Here is a 6,160-nt window from a genome sequence, read left to right as displayed (position 1 = left end):
TAAAAGAAATAAAATAAAATAAAATAAAATGTCACCTGGGAGAGGGAGAATGAACGGCCAACAGAAATGTTGCATGATTGCTTGTTAGTGTTGTAGGCCAAGTTAGGGACAGGAGTTTAGTCATCATGAATTTAAGGTGCAACCAGTAGTGGTGGGCTTTATTCTCTGCTCACATTTAGCTGCACAGCCTCAGGCATAAAGAAGTGAAGGGCTGGATGTTTGCACAGAGGTGTCTTAGCTAGGAAGTATGATGATGCAAAAAGGGCTCAGGAGTTGAAGTGTCAGGAATGGAGTGATTATATAGGAGGGCTCTGGGGGCCAGGAGCAAACACAAAATATAGGGTTTTAGGGTTAGTAGGGTTTAATAAACTGTTTGAATCAGGGCATGTCGGACTAGCCTAGTTTTTCTAAAGTAAATAGACTTGTGTTTCCTTCTGTTTTTTTTTTTTTTTTTTCTCTGTGAGGGCTATTTCCTGCATATGTCTTGCTCAGCATCCTTCTTCTTCTCCTGGTGTATTTTAGCACACGGGCTTCCCCAAATGGCTCAGTGGTAAAGAATCTGCCTGCAGTGCAGGAGACCCAGGTTTGATCCCTGGGTCAGGAAGATCCCCTGGAGGAGGGTCTGGCAGGCCACTGCAGTATTCTTGCCTGGAGAATCCCATGGACACAGGAGCCTGGTGGGTTGCAAAGAGTCAGACATGACTGAAGTGATTGAGCATGCACACACATATTTTAGCACACACAGAATATATTTGTTTTTCTTTTAAAATGTCTCCTTATTTCTTCTGAAATATTTCACTATGTTTTTGTTCTCTTTTAATACTATCCTATAGAACTCTCCATGCTAATGAAAATGTTCTATATTTGTACTATTCAATAAAATAGCCAATGGGCACCTGTGGCTGTTTATCACTTGAAATGTGAATAGTGTGATTAAGCAAATAAACGTTCAGTATTATTTAATTAGCATTAATGTAAATTTAAACAGTCACTTGTGGCTAGTTGCCAATCTATTGGACAGGTCAGTGAGACCAAGTGCCATCTTTATATTATTTGATGATACAAATGTGATTGGCATTAAAATAATCTTTGTGGTTTCCCAGAAATGTCCTTCATTTCTGCCTTCTAAATTTGGTTCTAGTGCATCTACCTCTCTATTTCCAAAAGATTTAGGGAGCACCAAGTATACACTGGGACTAGTGAGGGGTATTGGTGATTTAAGAATGCTTGTACTCAAGTAAGGAAGAGATGAGTAAAGAAATCAATGAAAATAATGGAGGTTCCTCAAAAAACTAAAAATACAGTTGCCATACAATCCTGCAATCCCACTCTTAGGCACATGTTCAGATAAAACTATAATTTGAAAAGATACATGAACCCAATACTCATTGCAGCACTGTTCACAATAGTCAAGACATAGAAAGCAATCTAAAGATCCACTGACAGGTGAATGGATAAATAAGATGTACGTTACACAAAGGAATACTACTCAGGCATAAAAAAGAATGAGTAATACCATTTGCAACAATATGGATGGACCTAGAGATTAATTATAATACTAAGTGAAGTAAGTCAGACAGAGAAAGACAAATGCCATACAATATCACTAAAATATAACACAAATGAACATATCTACAAAACAGAAACAGACTCATGGACATACAGAACACACTGATAGTTACCAAGAGAAAGGGGGATGGGGAAGGGAAGGACTGGGAGTATAGGACAGATAAACAACAGGTCCTACTGTATGGCACAGGGAATTATATTCAGTATCCTGTGATAAGCCATAATGGAAAAGAATAGAAAAGGAACATACAGTCATGGAAAAGAATATATATATATATGTATATATATATACATATAAATATATATGTATATATATAAATATATATACACATAAATATATATACATATATGTATATATATACATATATATATAAATATATATACATATATATATAAAGCTGAGCCACTTTGTTGAATAGCAGAAATTAATACAACATTATAAATCAACTGTATTTCAATAGAATAAACTTTAACAAATCAATGACAATATAAAATTACAGTGCAGTGTTCCACAAGCTATGGTCAGTGAAAATGTGAAGAGTGGTAGGTGCCCCAAGGGGACAGGACAAAGGGAATGTATTTTTCAGCATCCTACTAATTGAGGTGTGAATCCTGGCTTTTAGCTTTCTTTAGGGAGTAATCCATCTCACGGTGCATCCCAGTTTGACTTTCTTCTCAGATTCACCTTCTTTGACAAAGGAAACACAGAATTTGTTTTCCTATCTTGATCTGTTTTAGTTCAAATATGCCATTCTTTTTTCTGCCCCCTCCATGGATAGGTCCATGAAGAGATCCATAGATAGATAGGCAACATATAAATGATGGATTATTGATAATTGATAGATCGATAGATGATTGCTTGATAGATATGAATGTGTGTGATTAACACTCCTTTTCTAATTCTCTTGTTCTTGTTTCATTTTTAAGCTTTTTTTTTTTTTTTCATTTTCACTCAGGATTCTTTCTATGTCTCTATTTCTTTGTTTGGCCACCCACTTTCTTGTCCCCATTACACAGCTTTAAAATGGCCACATCTTTAAGGGGAGCAGTGATACCCAGTGCAATGCAAAGCGTATTTCCTGGGGTACAATAACAACTTGACGAGGCTCACTGTGGGCTGAGGTCTGGAGAGACACGAGGCAATTTGCATTCCAGCAAATATCTGTCTGTCAGGTCCTTGCTATTGTCTTAAAAATAGCTCCCACATATCAGGACATATTTTAGAGCTAAGTTAAAAACACATTTGCTTGTTCAGAGCATCTCTTATGAGGCCAAAAATGCTGAGCTCATGGAAAGCAAAGTTGGAAGTATTTATTTGTAACTCGAAGTTACTCAAGAATTCCCTCTGGGAATGACTGCAGCAATTTAAGCTCAAATGTAGAGCAAATAGAAAAGTACATGCTTTTTCCTCACTCTCATAAGATTTGTCTTGTACCACCTCCTTACATGGATAACAAGTAGAAAAGAACATGATTTAGAAACCAAGATCTGCACACTTATCTTCAGTAACTGTAGGCGACTTTCTCAGTCAGTGTTACAAGCCACACTTCTAAACCAAGCTTCTAGCCCCTAAATTACTCTACTCTCACTCATCCTTCTCTCTTTGGGGGTACTTTTTATGCCAGGATTATTAATGTATTACATGAGAAAAAACTGTTGAATGTCACATTTTAAAAAGCAACTTAGTTGTGCTTATTAGTTCAGACTTCTAAGAAACATGTAGTACCTTCTACTGCTCTGATGCTTACAGCAAAAACACATAAATTCTATTTATACATCAAGTGACAATAAACATCACAGCTTTGCTTTGGCTTCTGCAAAAGCAAGAAAAAGATGGAATGGAGAGAGAGACATAGATTTGGTGATACAGAGATGGGCACTTAAGAATAAGCAGAATACAAAGGCAGGTGAGAGACCAGGTGAAGAGAGAGAGGGACAGACACCCCACAGCCCTCTGTACCTCACTCTCAAGGTATTAGATTTAAAATGGGAGGGAGGTTCAAGAGGGAGGAGATATATGTATACGTATACCTATGGCTGATTCATGCTGAGGTTTGACAGAAAACAACAAAATTCTGTAAAGCAATTATCCTTCAATTAAAAATAAATAAATTTTAAAAACTAAACATAAGCAAGTCCTCCTAAGCAATACTGAATGGTGTAAGTTGCTATTCAATTGCATGAGGATATTTTATCCTTACTGTGATTGTTTAGGAGTCATACAGGTCAGATCTGAGCATGAAGGTGCTGGACTCAGGTTTGAAGCGGTCGGGGATGGGTGAGGAGTGTGGCAGGATGGAGATGCAATGAGTGAATTGGCACTGCAGATTGTTGTGTTCATGGAATAACGATATGGACAATCTTTGTACGTACTGAACAGTGTATTCTCCACTCAACTCCTAAGACTTCAGAAGAAACCTACAGGGACAACCCTTTCACCTCAATGAAGCCCTATGACCTAGAGACTATAAATGCAGGCTCTGGATACAAGCCTTGGTTGAAATCTGAATTATGCCACTTACCAGTTATGCAATTCTGGACACATTTTTAAACCTCTATGGGTATGTTAGTTCTCTATTGCCCAAATCCACTGTCGTAGTGACCATGAAACGCCCCCCTCCGCCTGCCCCCCACCTTGACCTCTGTGGGCAACTTCCTTCATCAGTTAAGTAAAGAAAAAATTTATTTCTCTGCTATGATGGAAATCAATTTAATGTGGTATAGAAGGTGACCTCGCATAATCTAGAGATGGGGCTCAGTGTATGGTGCCTGCTGATAGAATTTAAGCAGAGAATTTACATTTTTAACTGAAAAGATAAGACTCAAAAAGTGCTACCACCTCACGCCAGAGCATCACTTCAAAACTGTGGTCACCTCACTTAAGGGCTTCCTATGTGGCGCAGTGGTAAAGAATCCACCTGTCAGTGCAGGAGATGCAAGAGACCTGGGTTACTCCAGGGTCAGGAAGATCTCCTGGAGTAGGAGATGGCAACCCACTCCAGTATTCTTGCATGGAGAATTCCATGGACAGAGAAGCCTGATGGGCTACAGTCCACTGGGGTCACAGCTGGATATGACTGAGCTATTGAGCATGCACACATACCTCATGCAATCTCCACAGCAGCACTGAACCTATTTATACATTTGGAAAAACTGAAGCAGAGAGGTAAATCACTTTAAGTCATATGACAACTTGATGGCAAACCTCAGGTCTTGGTATTTCAAACCATTTCTCCTTTTATCCCACAGTGGATCTCCTGAGAGCTGTATCCTAACAGCAAACTGACAGACAGAGGCTTCAAGAACACAGCAAACACACAAACGTAGAGAAGGGACATGTGGACACAGTGGGGGAAGGGTAAGGTGGAACGAATAGAGAGAGCAAGATTGACAGATATACACTACCATGTGGAAAATAGATAACTAGTGGGAACCTGTTGTATAACACAGGGGGAGCTTTGTGATTATGTAAACGGGTGGGATGGGCAGAGTTGGAAGAGGGGGGGATGCTTGTATACAAATAGCTGATTCACTTCATTGTACGGCAGAAATTAACACAACATTGTAAAGTACCTATACTCCAATTAAAAAAAAAAAAAAAAACTGCACACACACAACAAAGAGATTCATACATAGAAGAGAGGGCAGAAGAAAAGTATTGTGTGAAATGGGCAAAGAGAAAAGTGGATAATTCCCAAGGCACTGCATTTCTTCACTCTGTCCCTCTGATTTTCATGCTGGCTAATATCCAGATTAACTTGTTTAGTTTCCAGTCTTCTCAAGTGTGCCATTTCAAAGCAAACTAAAAATAGGAATAAATGAATGAAGCGAGGGCTCCACAACCAGGAAAAACCAAACTGTCTCCTCAGACAGGAATGAAGCAACACTTGGGAGTGTTCCTCTTCTTAATCATTTAATGGCTGAATTGCTCAGGTGGGGAAGAAATAGCAGAGACTAACGTGATACTGTTTGTATTTGCTTATTCCTCTAACAATTATTTTCCAATAATAAGTATAGTTGTAGATATTTCACTTAAATTTTTGGAAATGTGGATAAATTCAAGGCATATGCATGCCTTGGTCCATTTTTTTAGAAGTATAAATCCATCCTTCAGAATTGAGTGATGGTTAATTTATATTTAATACTTAATCGAAACTTTTTTGTATTCTTAACATGAAAACATTTTAATCTGAAAGAGAAACGGTAATGTTAATTGTAATATAACGCATTCATTTTTAGGAAGCCCTGCAAATGTTATTGTATATTTCTGAGAATTCAACTAAAAGCAAAATTTAATATGATTAAGCATCCATGGAGCATTTGAAAGAGATAAAAATATACCAAGGAAATAAAGAATTCCAAACATACCAAATGCTCCTTCATAACAATTTTTCCTTAATATTAAATCAGCTCAATTTGGAAAGGTTACATATATATATATACATATATATATACATATGGAGTTAACCATATGATGTCATACAATACATTAAGATAAATGGAAAATACATAATTCCTTTTTACAGAGTATGATGTCAATACTTAATTCATCAACAACCATTTTGACAGAGAGCTTCAATATGCATCTAAG

Source organism: Bison bison, unplaced genomic scaffold (genome assembly GCF_000754665.1).
Source record: "Bison bison bison isolate TAMUID 2011002044 unplaced genomic scaffold, Bison_UMD1.0 scf7180017864471, whole genome shotgun sequence".
In the NCBI taxonomy this organism is placed as follows: Eukaryota; Metazoa; Chordata; class Mammalia; order Artiodactyla; family Bovidae; genus Bison; species Bison bison.
This window is presented reverse-complemented; position numbering follows the sequence as displayed.